This window comes from Podarcis tiliguerta (genome assembly GCF_965153285.1).
Source record: "Podarcis tiliguerta genome assembly, chromosome: 7".
NCBI lineage: Eukaryota > Metazoa > Chordata > Lepidosauria > Squamata > Lacertidae > Podarcis > Podarcis tiliguerta.
Genome location: NC_139540.1, coordinates 39,681,846 through 39,698,912, shown reverse-complemented (window position 1 = coordinate 39,698,912; position 17,067 = coordinate 39,681,846). Strand labels below are relative to the sequence as shown.

Here is a 17,067-nt window from a genome sequence, read left to right as displayed (position 1 = left end):
GATAATTTCCCCCAATGTTCCTTGTCACACACGGCAGTTTCACATATTGTGAAGGGCAAACAAGATTCTCCTATTGAGTCAGCCAATCAAGACTTCTTGATAAGTGTATCTATATGATGCACTTGTACCTATATGAATATTTTTAACATTCATACTTTAAAATGTTGCATTTGTACTGTATGCCTACAAACAAAATAGGTTGGATCCAGGTTCAGTTAACAAGTTGTTGTTGCTGCTGTTGCTGCTGCTGCTACTGTTGTTGTTGTTGTTTCTTACTCATCTGCACCATAAGATCCCAAGGTGGGTTGCAGCGATATAGCAACCTATGAACCTGCCTTATGCCATGTCAATTCATTAGTCCATCTAGCACAATATTGCCTATATTGACTGGCAGAAACTCTGCATGTTTCTACACAAGAGTCCCTCCCAGCCCTTCCTGGGGATTTCAGGGATTGAATCAGATACTTTCTGCATGCAAAGCAGATAATCTGTCAAGTGATCTGTGGTCCCATCCCTAAATACAATATTTAAAATTGTTTAGAACCAGTTACTAAAACATGTCTTACTGTGACTGCATGAATACGTGGGCTTCTGGAGAGAGGCTTGCAATCACTTTGCTCCTGCTTGGTCCTTTTTGCTCACACACCATGCTGAGCTAAGGCAAGGTTTAGCTTAGCATGTTGTCTGAACTTGGATGTATGGTTAAGCTCTGTCCTTGCTAACTATGACCTGTAACAATGGTATGATTAGCAAAGGGAGAGGGTTTAACCACAAGTCCTGGTTTGGCTTAGCGCAGTGTGTGACGAAGGAGCAAAAAGCAACAGGGAGGAGCAAATCAGTTGCATGTGTGCATTTGTGTGGCCATGATAAGCCATGGTTTGGCTTACTGTGTCATGTGAACCAGGCCACTGGGACTTAAGTCATGACCCATTAACTTCAATGGATCCTAAATTCAATGAATGTTTGGATCTAACCCAAAGTGTGAAGAGACCAACATATATTCTTATAATGTTTTTCTGTCATTGTCCTGCTGCTTCTGTTAAATGATATTAAAAAGCATACGAGAAACCACAGAACTACACTGCTCATGGCTCGCAAACTATGGTGTCCGCCAGGTTGAATATGTTACATTAAATAAACATAACCCACTCATTTATTTCCCAGCTGTCCACTGCAATAAAACCAGAACTGATGCTAATAAATGATCAAGCCAAAATGCTTGTCTCATTCTTTCCCTTGTTAACTTGCCCATACCATTTTGAACTTCCCATCACTTGCCAATTGTGAGAGAGTGTCTGATAGTTGTAAAATACCGCACTAAATCACAAAACAATGGGAATAAAAAGTGAAGGTGTCTGCCACATCTTCACGTGAATCAGAAAGGGATGAGAACCCAACAGTACTAGGCACTGTGAAAAATGTGTTATCTGTTTGTTTGAGAAGTAGGAAGCCTAAGGACTGTGTTCAATGTTATTCCTATGCACAGCAGACCCCACCAAACAGGTCCATTAATTGAAATGAATCTACTCTGAGTATAATTTAGCTGAAAACATCCCTATCGTTTCTACATTTTAACAGTTCTGCAAACCTGTACCACACTACAGTTTTTGGAGTTCTTATCAGAAAACTGTGACAATTTTACAGTTCAGATGTAATGATAAACTATGGTTTCTTGACCCAAAAATGAACCATGTGCCCAGGTACTCTTGTCTCTTTTTTTTGTATGCCTTGCTTTATATTATGTCGTTTTAAAGGAGTTTTCCTTGATGACTGAACCGGAACACTGTGGTCGTAACTATGTTTGCATGGGACGTGCATTCTATATATGCCCAGCATCTACATTTCCATGTCCAGGGAACTAGCCCTTCAGGACCACAAATAACTAAGAGTGAATACTTTAGTACTAGGAGAATCTTTCCCCTGTAGCCCTGGCTGTATTCTGACAGGCTTCTCTCAGGTCTGATAGAGCTGATCCAAAAACTAGCTTTATTTCTTTTTTATCCACAATATATAGTAGCACAGTGTGTGTAATTTTAGGGGTATTGTTCTGGGTTTGGGTTAGAGTATCCTCACAACTATTATTCCTCACAATTATTATTATTCATTTATTATCACCATTTGTGGTTCACAAGACACCTGAGAAGGCAAGGCCAGAGATTTTTTCCAGAAAAAGGTGAAGCTAACTTACAGAAGGCTTGTCCCAGAAGTGGGGGAGTGAAAGATTAGGCAAAAGTGAGCTGTGAGTGGCTGCATGGTGTGGTGCTTCAGTTTAGGGAGCAGGGGGAAGAAAGGGGGATACTGTGGAAGCTGGGAAGCTAGAAAGAGGGGGAAATCAAAGGAAGGGAGGATATAATCAAAGGAAGGACATATTGCAATAGGTTTGACTGAAAACACTTCAAAGGGAGGGTGAATGGGGGTCCTCAACATTGGGGTGAAGAGCAGGTGTGGCCTGGCAAGGCTTTACCAACAAGGATTGCAGGACAATGGAGTGAGAGATCGGTCCCCCAAACTGGGAGTTCCATGAATCTGTCACACTGCATGTGTGCCTGCAAGAGTGCTCTCTTTAAATCAAGCTGAGTTCAGGGGGCCAAAACCAGTTATAGCCTTAAAAAGATAGAAACTGGCAGCAGCTCAGGTGGCAACAGAAATAAAGATTTCCAGATGAAAAAGGGAGGTTGATGGCCTGTGCTTTACTGAATAGACTCGTGCTTCAGGCTAGGTGAGTGCATTTCAGTACTATTTGGAAGAACTCTGGGCTGTGAATAGTCACTTGGTAAGTAGTAAGGGGTTTTCCTGATTGCGTTACGATCTGGGGAACTTTTGCCTTTTGTGCATTCAAGAACTCCTTAGCCTAAGGCACAGAGGAACTGGAAGCTCTCTTGTTCAAGGTGACTAGTGCTGCAAACACACTTTGTCCTGGCATGCCAGCTTTTGCCAGCTAGTTGTTAACAGGCAAGAGGGGGATTATGAGCCAAGGTGTTCGGATGGGGACAAAATGGAGACAATCTTGTGCTCTCTTGGTAACATGCTGCTTAGCAATCAAGATAAGAAACCAGGATCTGTTTTTGAACTGAGGTTGTTACATCTTAGCCAGACCTAAAGATAATATAGTTAGGATATAACTCTTTTCTCTCTGTGGAGCCAGTGTCACTCACCCACCTTATTTTCATAGAACCATAGAATTGTAGAGTTGGAAGGGACCCCAAGGGTCATCTAGTCCAACCCCCTGAAATGCAGGAATTTTGATACCACTTTTCCAAATGAGTGTCAAAAGCAGCTTCTGAGACTGAGTGACAAACTAAAGAGACCTTTTAAAAAAGTATTAGCTTACTGCCTTTGAAGATAGTTTGGAAACTGTAGCTAGTGCAGTATGTGGCCACCTAATTCAATCAATCTCCTTTGTTGGCATCGTATACATTGATCAGAACACAACACAGTTGACAAAACATAGTAGGATATACATTAGGATAAAACTGTCCAGACATCATAAGGTATGAAGATGGCTCTTATGACCTATGGTGATGTAATTTCATAGTGTCACTCAAAAATCTTGCCACATTCTCCACAATGTCATGCTTTGGTATCCAGAGCCATAAGCCATATGGTATCCAGCCATATGGCACACAGTTAGGCAGCCCCAGGATTTGGCACCGAAATTTGGATTGAATGCATTCCAACAATTGGTTAACTGCACCAATCCATAATGGAACACCATACAGGAGTTGGTGGGCTACTTTGGCATTAAAGACCTTTAGTGAAGCTGGGAGCTGTTAGAGAAAAGATGGGTGATAGCCAGAGCTAGAGTATCCTCTCTGTTAAGTGCAAGCTTACAATGGTATTTCCAGGAAGCATTATATAGGATGCCTAGGTATTTAAAGTTTTCAACCTGTTCCAATGGGTTTCCACTGATCTCCCACCTACGAGGCTTCCAAGATCTTGAGAAAACAAGCAGTTTAGATTTTGTGAAGTTCAGTTCTGGTCTGTTGGCTATACAATATTCCTGACTGCTGCACACCTAATTGTTGACAGGCTCAAGATGAGCAGATCATATAACACTAATCTTGACACAGCTGTGCAGGATGCCTGCAAGTTTCTAGGCCCAATTCAAAGTGTTGGCTTTAGCCTTTAAAGCCCTATATAGCTTAGGACCCCAATATCTTTTGCAGCAACTCTTGCTGTATGAACCTAACCTAACCCTTCAGTACTCTTCTGAAGCCTTTCTTCAGGTCCCCCGTCTGAGGTAGGTTTGGAAGATGGTAACAAGGGAGAAGGCCTTTTTAGCTATGGTTTCCCAGCTATGAAACACTCTCCCCAGTGAGCTCCACCTAGCACCATGATGAACATCATTTCAGTGTCAGGTTAAAAGCTATCTCTTCTCCTAGGCATTTGATGGATTATAATGACAAGCTGGTTGATGGGCTATTGAATGAAATGTCCTTGCTGCAGGAGCTTTTGTTTTTCGCTTGCTGGATTTGTGTATGGGTTATTGGAATGGTTTTATTAAAATGTATTGCTTTATATGTTATGCCTTTTGGCTTTTAACCTTTTTTGTAAGTCTCTTAGGGACTTTTGTGGTAAGTGTCTTATAAATAAAGAGAGAGAATTGTTGTTATATGGGCACTGGGGGGTCCAAGTTCAAATGGCTGACTGGCAGGAGGGAAAGGATTGCCATTGGTCTGCTCAAAACTGTCCTCCCCAACCAGCTTGTCTCTCTCCCTCTTTGGTTGTGAAGAGGGAGAATAAAGTAATTTTGAGGGGACAAACAACGGGAAAGGAAAGGGCTGAGAAATTCGTCTTCTTAAGCACAGAAACTGTTTTCCAGTAAAAATAAGAACACATTTTCCCCGTAGACATACTGCCTCTGCATCTCTCATGTAACATTACATCTTGTTTGGCTCTCTCACAAGACATATTGTATTTTTTTATTGCGGCTCAGTCTTTGGGTCATTGAATTTTGCTATTCAAAGAATCCTGCTATAATAAGCACATTTGTTAAGCTTTTGTATCAATTTGTGAAAAGTTTGAGAAGTAATTACCAAGGAACTATTCTGTTTTCTTTGCGTTTAGTTGTTGTTTAGTCTTTGTAATGTAGACAGGAACCTGTTATTGACCAGGCAGAAATATGGACAAATCTGTCAATTTTTGGTTGCTCTCAGTTTCTTGTTTTTCAGTTCATTTCATCCTGTCTCCATATCAACTGAACAGTGGGAGGTTCAGGACAGAAAAAAGGAGGTATTTCTTCACACAGCACGTAGTTAAATCACAGAATTCACTACTGCAAGCTGCAGTGATGGTAGGGGGTGTATGAATAAAATTCTCTTATGAAAATTTGCCAGTATCTTAGTGTGAATTTCTCCTATTTAATATGCTTCTGTGTAGTTTTCACAAATAGTCACATTTTTGCAAGCAATTTCCTCTAATGCAACACATTTTTGTGTTACTTTAACTAATGTTTGACTTTTGATGAGATGCAAACTTTCCCCTAATGTATGCATTTTGTACATGTCATTTGACTGGAGAACTGCATTGCAAAATTTGGAGAAAAACAAATTTCAAAGGGGAGCTGTGTTTCAGTTTGCATGTTGGTTTGACAAGCACAAATTGGGTAGTTTCTCATTAAAATGGCAACAGAATTGAATTTCTCCCCCATCCTTGTGCGATGGCTACCATCTTGGATGACTTTAAAAAGCCTTTAGACAAATTAATGGAGGGTAAGGCTATCAATGGCTACTTGCCACAATGGCTGTGTACTACCTTCAGCATACTGTGGGAGCACAAGCGCTTGTGCCCTCTTGCTTACATGCTTCCCACAGGCATCTGGTTAATCACCATGACAACAGTCACTGCAAGAGCAGTGCTCTTTTTCTGTTCTGAACAATGCAGTAAATCTGTTGTTGCTTGTTTGTATTGTCTGCCTTTCAACAAAAGGAAATATTTTCGATTTACCTGTATTTAGCAGAACAGAAAAAGGTGATTAACCAGAAACCATAATGCTGTATCGTGTCTGTACAAATGTCCAACACTTTGCCTGTAAAGATAAACTAGTGAAAACCTTGTATTGCCGGTTTAGCAAATAAGAAACTTCTGGCAGTTTACCTGCGTTTCTGTGTAATTTCATCACTGAAGCAGCTCCTTCTCCTCCCATCCTCGGAGCTTACTGAAATTTCAGTGGTTGTTAGAAATTGGTAGTCTTCAGGCTAAACCGTTTTGCAAAAGAGTGGGCATTGCCAGAAACGTATTCAACCCGAAACTGACAGTAAGCCAACATAAAAGTGGGGAGGGAAATTCTGCCAGTTCACTTGGGTGGCAGATATTTTTTGATAGTCTGATATTAATAAGCCAGCAAAGTTTGTGCCCTGTATTGGTTGCTCATGCATTTTTTTTAAATTGAAGGAGTTCAGCCTAAGCATTTCCTCTACTGCTAAGAAATATGGCCTTAGGCAATGAATTGTCACTAGCTAGCAGTCTGTGAGTTTATTCATTCATTCATTCATTCATTCATTCATTCATCCATTCATTCCTGCCTTTCCAAACCGGTGGATTCAATTTCTCAGGATTCATTCTGACAACAGAGTTATTTGAAGCTCAGCTATTTTTGCAAATGGAGGCTTGTTTCTGGTGCCCCAGGAAATAAGGCATTGTAATTAGATGACTTCAAAATGTTGCCACACTCCACATTAGAATTATACTAATGTGTGAATGGTTCTCTAGCAGCTATCTTGGAACTCCTATGAATTCTCATACTGCATACTTAGAAGTGAAAGTGTGAAGTGCTGGTAGTAGCCACACAAGTAGTAGCAAAACATCTCTGTAAGGAAAAGTCAATGTACCCTCTTAGTTTTCTTGACACTGTTTTCAAAAAGAATAATAAGTTACATTTATTATTAATTTGCATAGTGAGTTTGCTCAAACCCATAGCTTGTTGGTTACAAACATAAGAATGCCACCTTATACTGAATCAGAACTTTGGTCCATCTAGCACAGTATTGTCTACACTGACTGGCAGTTGCTCTCCAGGATTCCAGGCAGGGGACATTTCTACCAGGGATTGCATCTGAGATTGGGTTGCCATACATCTGGAATTTTCCAGACATACCCTGAATACTGTTGCTGGAAGAAGTGTCTGGGCGGAAATTGGGAAAATGTCAGGAAAATCTGGACATATGGCAACCCATGTCAGCAGTGCCACTGGGGGTGTGATTTTACTTTTTAAAAAACTCCAAAACATCCTCTCTCTCTCTCTCTCTCTCTCTCTCTCTCTCTCTTGCTATTTTGCCCAAAAAGCTCAACAACTTTGCCAAAAAAGCTCACTAACTTTTGTTTCACTTTTTGAAATATGGTGACACTAACTTGAGACCTACTTGCAAAGCAGATGCTTCTGCTACTGAGCTATAATCCTTCCTTAGTTTCGCTGTGATAGCAGACTATGGTTTGCTCATAACAGGAACTCATCAATTAAGTTCTGTGTGTGAGAGGAGTGGTGAGGAATGGGGTGCTCTTGAGCCAGTTACTTGTTAAAATTCATCAAATCTATAATCTGGAAGATTGTTCGAAAACATCCATAGTCTTGAATTAGTTTCTCTGGTAAGAAATGCCTCTTGTGTTAGAAAGCAATGGCAGAGCAGATGTACTCAGTAACAATAATGACACCACTGACGAGACAAACACTTTCATGATGATGCATGGGAACACTAACTCCAAACTGCATTGTTTAGCTAATGCATGCTTTCACTCCAGTAAAGTGCAGTGTCACATAACTGAAAGTAAATCGAAGAGATCATAGTTTAGAAAATATGACAAAGTTGAAAACTTAAAGCTGCATTATGCAGTAATATCCTTTTAGAGATAAATAATTGATCCAAAAGACTACGTCTGTGTTATTATATGTTTATTAGGTATCCTTTTTCCTCTGGTTGGCAAACGAAATCAAAAACTTGCTAAGCCAACATTTGCTTGGGGACATGTGTGTTTCATCAGTGTAACCATATGTTTTGAGTATGTGCTGCTTAAGAAAGAGAATACAATGAGATGATACATTGACCTATTTTGGCCATTCAACAGGGAAAATTTCAGTGGGTTTTATCCAATTCTTTGGAGTATATCCATTCAAATCCATGAACCTAAGCTAGTCATGCTCATTAACTTCAGTGGGCCTACTCTGTGTAGGACTAGCGTTGGATACAACCCAATGTCATAATTACTTTCAAGGCCTTCCTTCACTACAAGTGTATTGCACAAAAAAATGTGCATTAGTTTCTCATTTGTTCTAATCAGATTTCCTATCCTCCCTCAGCTTCTCCACCGGACTATTTCAGCTTCTGAGTAGCAAAAGCACAATATGCTCAGTTAAAACATTAATTGCTATTGTCCATTTCTGTGTATAATTTAATTACTTGAATGTCACAGGCATCTAGAATACTTTATATCTATTGTAATACTTTGGAAAGTATGCCGTCCCCTGCAGCACAATTAGAGTGTAGGAGTGCTCTTTTAACTATGTAGATTTTTGAAGCAAATCACAGTCAGGATTTGCCTCCTCTGTTTCTCTGGCATATAGCCCGTGGTTTTGTTGAGTGCATGTGTGTGTACACACACATATTTTTCAAACATTTTTCAAACATTTACCTTCCACTATGCTAGAGCATATATCTATTACTGTTTTTAGAGGAGCAAGGAACACTATTTAGTCTATGTTTAAAATAGAATAATTCTTTCTTTTCACAAGAAGGCTGTTCCTATCCTTTACACATACTGACAGGATATTATGCTGTTCTCATTGAAAGGGTTTATCATGCAAAGACTAAGGGCTTACTTTTATTGATCATGTAGAAAGCCACTTAGGTGACAGGAATGCAGATTTACCCAAGTTAGATGTATAAACATTAGTCACAGGAACAGTATCTTCTATAGACCAGTTGAGGGTCACTATCCAGTTCATCCTCCACCTTCAGAACTAATTTTTCCCATTCATATGCAAATTTAAGTGATTAATGAAAACTCATATGACTGATCAACTAAATATGGTGAAATGGCCTTAGTGCTTCTATGCAAAAGGTTCCCTCCTGAAAATCTGATCAAAGTACAAATAAAAATAAAAATATTCAGATAAAAAACAAAAAATAGATGATCATCCTGCTCAAAAGAAAATGTCCAGTGCAGTTTTCAAATCTTTCTTCTTTGCGGCTTTCAAAGAAAACTCTGAGAGATAAACTTTCTAAGAGGCTACATTTTCCCAAGATTAGCACAATTAAAAAGAGTCGTTCTCTAAGAAGAGTGCTTAATACAGTAAGTGGGGTACTTTTTAAACTGAATATTTTGTTCCATTTGTGATTTATTCAGAGCACATTTAAGTTTATCTTCCCATACTTAGGTGTTTGGTGCCTGAATAAGTGCATGAAGTGTGTGTGTGTAGGTCAGAACTTGTAGGATAGTACTTACCCTTGGAGGCCATGTTCCAGCCATGACTCGCTTCTGCTGCATATTTGGTAGGGAGCCAGTATGGGTACAGATGTATGTATGTAGGGCTATTCCATAAGGGTGGGAATGCCGACTGTCCAGGATTCTCATCTCCATAGAATGTCACTGAACCTGCAGCATCAGGAATGTGGCTGGTGTGTTTGCTGCTATACAGGGAATGGGTCTAACCTGTGTGTTCTTGTTAGGCATCCATGTCTACCAGATATTTGAATAGGCTTCTGTCTGTCTTTTAGACCATGTACCTTTAGCACCAAGGACAGCACAGCATTTTTAGCTGACTATCATTTTCTGCTTTGTTGTTGCTGTCGTCTGGTTGTTTCCCACCATCTCCTAGCTCCTTCTTTGAGAAACCCAGTCCTCAGAAGTATCACCTCTCCTGATATGTCTAAGATTAAACCAAATGAAAGAGAGCCATGGGATAAATTTTGTGAGACTGGAATAAACAACATGAGACACTCTGTATTTCTTAAATAAGAACTATGGATTGTTACAAACTGTCCAGAAAATCAAGGCCAAACACCTAGACTGGTGCAATACCAAAATGTTGAACATTTTACCTCAGTTTGCCTTTGGAACCTTGCTCCCTCCTGAGCCTATGAGATGATGAGGCAAGTACGAACTACTGCCTGAAAGCAGAGTGTATATATGATTTATTGAGGGTGGCATCTGATTATGTCATAGTCAGAGAAGACCCATTAAAATAATGACTAACTTAAACCCATTAATTTCAGTGGGTATACTCTGAGTATCACTAAGTCACATGCTGCCCTTTATCATAGTGCTGTTAAAACTGCAGTAAATAACTGAACACAGTAGCGTTGACATTCTTCCATAAATCGCTGCTGCTAAAAATGTAGTAAGGCACAATAGGGAATTTGAAACAGAGCAAAGGGAATGGGAAAATGTCTGACGTGATACACGATGTGTAGCTTCCAAGCCTATATTGTAATCTGACCTCGCTAAACGTGAACATATGCAGTCTACAAAGATGATAATGTTGGGAAGTTATAAGATTATAATTTAAATAGCAGTACAGGGGTACCTCTGGTTACGTATTTAATTCGTTCTGGAGGTCCGTTCTTAACCTGAAACTGATCTTAACCTGAAGCACCACTTTAGCTAATGGGGCCTCCCGCTGCTGCCGCACTGCCTAAGCACAATTTCTGTTCTCATCCTGAAACAAAGTTCTTAACCCGAGGTATTATTTCTGGGTTAGCGGAGTCTGTAACCTGAAGCGTATGTAACCTGAAGCATATGTAACCCGAGGTACCACTGTATCTAAATGCAAATAATCTCTTAGTCTATATATGAATAGTTTCTATATAGTTATTTTTTCTTTGTGCAGTTTTTTCTAGATCACTCTAAGGCAGCTGTCTGGAGCATAGTGTAAAATGTCTGTGCCGAAGAACGCCATCATTTCACATTGTTTAAAGAGTAAAGGGTTTGCTTTGTTGCACAGATAGCTGTACAGGTGTACAAAGCTCTTTCAGAATGAGCTGGAGTGATGTAGTGTGTGAATTATAATTCTGAAAGGCAAATGAAAAACATATGTAGCCAAACTACAGCCTGTGGGTGGCTTTGAGGTAAGTATATGATGTTAACAGCTAGATTCAAATATGGTCATGATGGGAATGTTAATATGTATGGAAAGACTGATCATATATTTGTCTTATAGTGCAAATATGTGATGGAGTCATCTGCAATTGAAAGTTAGCTAGGTTCACTATAAACATTTTTTTTTTTTTTTACAATACCACATCTTGGAAAAAGAGATGCAAGAACCTCTTCAGGGAATTTGTTCAGTCTCATAACCAGGTACAGCAATTAAAATCCTCTTAAACATTTCTATTTCTGATCACCCAGCAAGAACAAAAGTGACATGGAAAGGTTGAAAGTGTACTTTGAAAGAGCAAAATAATTTGTGTATTTGACAAAACTTACAACCTTTATCATCTAGCAATTTCATTGATATCTCCTGGCTAGGTTTTGCTTTGGATGTATTTAAATGCATTTTTATATTTTATTTCATTTCTTCAGTTATTGGTTCTTTGGATTCCTTCTTCACTTGTTTTACTATCAATTTACACTGGCTTTGTCAGAGTGTATGTTCACACCAGTTTACACCAGTTGTTTAGTTGTAAAAATATTTCTTTCTGCCTTTTATGGCTTTTGTTGACTACCATTTAACCACATTGTCATAATCGTGGACTTGTTTGCACTCTTTCTAATTTGTACTGCACCCAGAGGAAGCATCATTGTTGATGTGTTTTTTTGAAAAAATATAAATGAATGCAAGAATGCTGCATTTTCTTTATAACAGGGTAATTTTGTGTTTTTGTTTTGTGCCCAATGGAATGATTTATTATGTGACTCCACCCTGTGCTCCAAAAAGGAGGAAGGCTGGAGTAGAATGGCATCACATGAATAAAAATAAAGCTAACTTTGCTTCCCCCCCATATAATAGTTCTACATGTTTCTATTCTTCCTTGGGTGCAGTGCTAAATAATGAAGCTCCAGCAGCAGCTATAGAGTACTGAAGAAAAGCGAGTATGGCTGAAAATGGCTGAAAATTATCCCCTTATTAGATGGTCTGGGGCCTTGAGAGTTGTGGAGGATGATACTCGGGAGCAGGAAAAACTTAATGCAGCCATTGCATTGTCTGAGGACTCAGTTTGAAGGCTGCCTCATTGTCTTTCTCTACTCTGTCATATGTAAACCTCATTGAATAAGACCAGGCACTTCCAACAGGCAGGTCATGATCTACCGGTAGATCACTGGACATCTGTGGTAGATCACTGGTAGATCACTAAAAAAGGTAAAGGACCCCTGACAGTTAAGTCCAGTCGCAGACGACTCTGGGGTTACGTCGCTCATCTCGCTTTACTGGCCGAGGAAGCCGGCGTTTATCCACAGACAGTTTTTCCAGGTCATGTGGCCAGCATGACTAAGCCGCTTCTGGTGAAACCAGAGCAGCACACGGAAATGCCGTTTACCTTCCCACCAGAGCGGTACCTATTTATCTACTTGCATTTTTGGCGTGCTTTCGAACTGCTGGGTTGGCAGGAGCTGGGACAGAGCAACGGGAGCTCACCCCGTCATGGGGATTCGAACTGCCAGCCTTCTGATCAGCAAGCCCAAGAAGCTCAGTGGTTCAGACCACTGTGCCACCCAAAGAAGCTCAACATTTTTTTTCTGCACCCCCCCAAAATGCGGCTTTCCTCCTCCCTAAAAGAAGCTCAACAACTTTGACCTGAACCCCCCAAAAGCAGGTAGCTCACTGCCAGTTTTTAACTCTGTGAGTAGATTGCAGTCTCTTGGGAGTTAGCCACCCCCTGAATTCGACTAATCACATCAATTGGCTTTGCAACATATTCTGATTGAATAAGTTGTAGCTGCACGGAGTCAGTTACTGTTCTTGGAAAGATATTTATAATCAAGTTATATAATTTTGCCACTCACAGGATTGTATTCGGTGCTTTCAGTCTATGGGTGCAATGTCTCTTGTGCTAACAGAGGTCCATTTATAAATGTTGGGCAACAGAAGAATCCATCACAACAGGTCGACTTGTGAAATAATTGTGCAACAGCCTGTATGTACATACAAATAATACTTTCCTGCTTGTGGAACCTTCTGCACAATGCCTGACTCCATTCAATTTCGTTCTTCATTGGATGTACAGTGGTACCTCTGGTTGCGAACTTTTCTGGTTACGAGCTCTGCTAACCTGGAAGTAGCTGCTCCTGGTTGCAAACTTTGCCCCAGGATGCGAATGGAAATCACACACTGGAGGCCCCATTAGTGAAAGCGTGCCTCAGGATAAGAATGCTTTCAGCTTAAGAACAGACCTCCGGAACGAATTAAGTTCGTAACCAGAGGTACCACTTATACCTCATATTCTTAGACACATTTCCGTAAAGTCAAATGTAGACAATAAAATGCAGGATGAAATGTGATGTCTTGATTATCTCACCCATAATATAATTGCTTGGACTTCTTCTTCTTCTTCTTCTTCTTCTTCTTCTTCTTCTTCTTCTTCTTCTTCTTCTTCTTTTATTATTAGAATGTACCCCCACAACAATTGCTTAATCTACATTGAGTGCATTTTGTAACTATTTCGTCAGGGATAATAATAATAATAATAATAATAAGTCTGCCAGTTCCCTAATGTGTAGAATTTTCTATATCCACAGAGAAAGAAATTTTTGCGCAAGGGTGGGGTACAAGACCTTTCCCATTCTGATAGCTTTAGCATAGTGCTCAAAAATGAATAGTATCTAAGGTGGGACCTTTGGGTACAAATGGGCAATCTTAAATGTGTGTCTTTATGATGCCTGTTTCATAGCGAATATCATAAATTTAAAATGCTCTAAGGCCTTGCCAGGCTACCTTTGAAAAGAGGTTCTTTCCTAAAGGGGTTTCTTCCTTTCTAAATAAATAAAGAGCAGAGTAACAATTGCCAGTTCACCGTCTGATCTCTAGAACTTCCTGTTAAGCCCAAAATATAGTGCAAGAAACATGCTTGGGCTGCTGTTTTAGAGACTTGATGATGTGATAGGAAGGATATGTGCAACATCAAAGAATGATCTTGTTATACTTCTGAAGCATGACTTCTGCAAGTCCAAGTGAAATAATGGGTGCTCATTTTTCTCTTGAATGTGGCAAGTTTAATAGCCTTGGATTGTTTTTCATTAGTGGTGTTCCAAAACTTTCCTTCATCGTACTTGCGGCATAGACGTATTGCGTGTCCATGTGCCTTTTTCATTATCCGGATTTTTCTTTCATTTCTCAAAGCCTAGCTCCTATGTGATTCCCTGCTGGTTTATTTCAGGCCAAAGCTGAATAATTTGGAATATGATCAAACTTACCAGCTAGACACGGGTGGCAAACAAATGTTCCTTTTCTTTTGTATTGTGCTAAATGGGACATTTGTTTTACTCCTAAAAAACACAGCTAGTATGGGCTTGTTTTAGGAAAATAACAAACTCCAGGTCAGAACGAAAACAGGGTGATTTTCATTTTTGGCAAAACACCATTATTGCTGTTTTTGTTTCTGATAGCTTTTTATGGTGATCAGATATCTAATCTTCAATTGCCTTTCAATAAAGTAGGTGAAATAATTCTCTTTGGAGCAGCAGATGCACAGAAATTGGCACCATATGTATGTAATCCACCTGACAGCACAGCTTTTTATAAGCTTCCAGCAGCCATCCTTACTAACATTTCAGGCAGCAAATTCCAGAGAAGGTGTCATTTTCTTGCACCCAGACTCCATCTCTCTGTATCCTGAACAATGAGCATTGTACAGTGGTCCAAGGGGCCCTGTTTGGAGTTTTTGCTTCAGGTGTGAAAATGTTTGAAGTAGGGCAGCTTTTGTAAGGGCACACATACAACATGTAACTACAATGGCTTGTTACATCACGGCTACTGCTATGTTCTACCTCTGCTAACAGAGGCAATAGACCTTTGAATGCCAGTTGCTGAGAATCATAGGTGGGCAGTGTTGCTGTGCTCAGGTCATGTTTGCTGTCATCTAACAGGCATTGGGTAGCCACCGTGAGAACAGGAGGCTGGACCATTGGCCTGATTCAACAAGGTGTTCTTATGTTCTTATGTTATGAAGCAGAGTATGGAGCACAGTTCAATTCAGAGCTATTATTTAAGAATACCAGATAAAGCATGTTCATGCTTGGGGAATTCCTAAACCCTTTATTGCCTGAAGAGGAAAACAAAGTGGCATGGATAGTTTCCAGAAGGGTAACTGTGTGAGTCTGCGGCAGCAAAAACAATGAAGTCTTCATGGGATCTTAAAGACTAACACATTTATTGCGGCATAAGCTTTCTGGATATGAGTCAGTGAATTCTTATGCCATAATAGATTTGTTAGTTTGCACAGTGCCACAAAGACTTTCTGTTGGAATTGATAGATATATTGAACACACGCCATATTTCTATAAACTGCCTTTGAAACACCGTAACTCCAAAGCTTTCTTTGCATGTAGCCTGAATGGTGTAGCTAGTCCCTCACTGACCTCCACTTACATGATACCTTTTACAGTGGCTTTGATTGCATAGCAAGCTGTACTCTACTGGCTCTTTACATGAACCTCAACTGGTGTAGGAACAAAGTCAAGTTAGGTAGAAGTATTGACTTGTGTCTGGGATAAGTCAGAGCAGTCAGCCTCATGGGAACCTTTTAGTGACACCTGATCTGGGTTTAAAGACTGCTCAAATGTGAGGGGAGCAATACTGTAATAGCCAGACCCACCCACAACTGATACACATTTTTCTGAATGTCAGAAGTGAGCTCATATATGTGTAAGGGTGTGTGTGTGTAGGCTCTTTTCAGGCTCTGTTCATGTCAAACAAAGATGCATAGGTCAGGGGATGGCAATGTAACACCCATTCATCCAACATGAATATGTTCATTCTACTCGGATCTAATGTCTGTAAATGGCTCATGTATGTCAGTACTGAAAAAGTTGTCTAATGTGTGAACATGAAACAGCTGTCACTCTTTTCAGGCTCATAGTTTTAATGAAATTTAACAGTGTCTAGAAAAAGTCAACTCATAACAGACTTGAATGGTAGGTATAAATGAGATTTCAGATGGCCAAATGGGAAGAGGCCAATGGCTAAGATTCCAAATGTAAAACTGGCATTGTAATGGGCTATCTCGTGGGATTTGTACGAGGATAAATATCATAACACTCTTTGCACATTTACAACCAGATAATAATTTCGCATTGGCTCCTGCTGTTTACATTAACAAAATGCCTATTACCTATTAAACCTCCACTTGAATGAACTAGAGAGTAACTGAATACAACCTTGCTCAGCTTGTGTTTAGATTGCATGTCAAGTCTTCCGCAAGGTATCATTTGATATATCTGTTAAACCAATTCTGTTTCTCTGTGAGGCAATTTCTTTCAAACAGACCCATAATAACAGCTATTTGAAAATTGAATCAGGTTGCAGATATATATGGTTTCGAGTACAGCTGCTGTTTAAACCATAATATCTTGATTTAATACAAAACATGATGCAAGATGGATGTATAATAATTTATATACCATAGATAAAGGAAGGCTGTGTGAGAGATGCAGATAATATTTTTAAGAGAAGGTTGCTCAAACTTTCTTTTTCTTCCTTCTATCAAGTATAACTATTTCTTTTGCTATATGAACTTATAACAAAACTAATTATAATTGAATGGTCACATTTAATCAATAGAAAAAGAAGAGCAAATAACAAATCCTAAGCCAATGGAAGTTCTGTAGGGTGTCAGTAGGTCATATGAGCAGTAGGTGGTATGACCAGCTGTCATTAAAAAAACAATAATTCTAACGAAGATATCGCAAACTGAATTTATTGCGTTATATACCATCCAATTGAAAACTATAGCGGTGTTCAGTTTGCCATACATACATGTTGTAAGCATAAGAACTTAGCTAGATCAGACTGAAAGTCCACCTAATCCAGCCTATCACATTCACTGTAGGCCAACCAACTGTCTCTGACTTTGTTTGTCATATGTTGCAAAGAAACTGCAAGTCTCTAGTGCCCCGAAGGAAACGAAACCTAGTGGTAGT

The 17,067-nt window shown here is 39.6% G+C and overlaps 1 protein-coding gene across 1 annotated transcript in view; it reads left to right on the top strand.

Moving 5' to 3' along the window:
- LOC310682356 (chloride channel protein C-like) overlaps positions 1–17,067 on the top strand; it is a 71,314-nt gene that overhangs the window by 48,653 nt on the left and 5,594 nt on the right. The window lies entirely within an intron of this gene.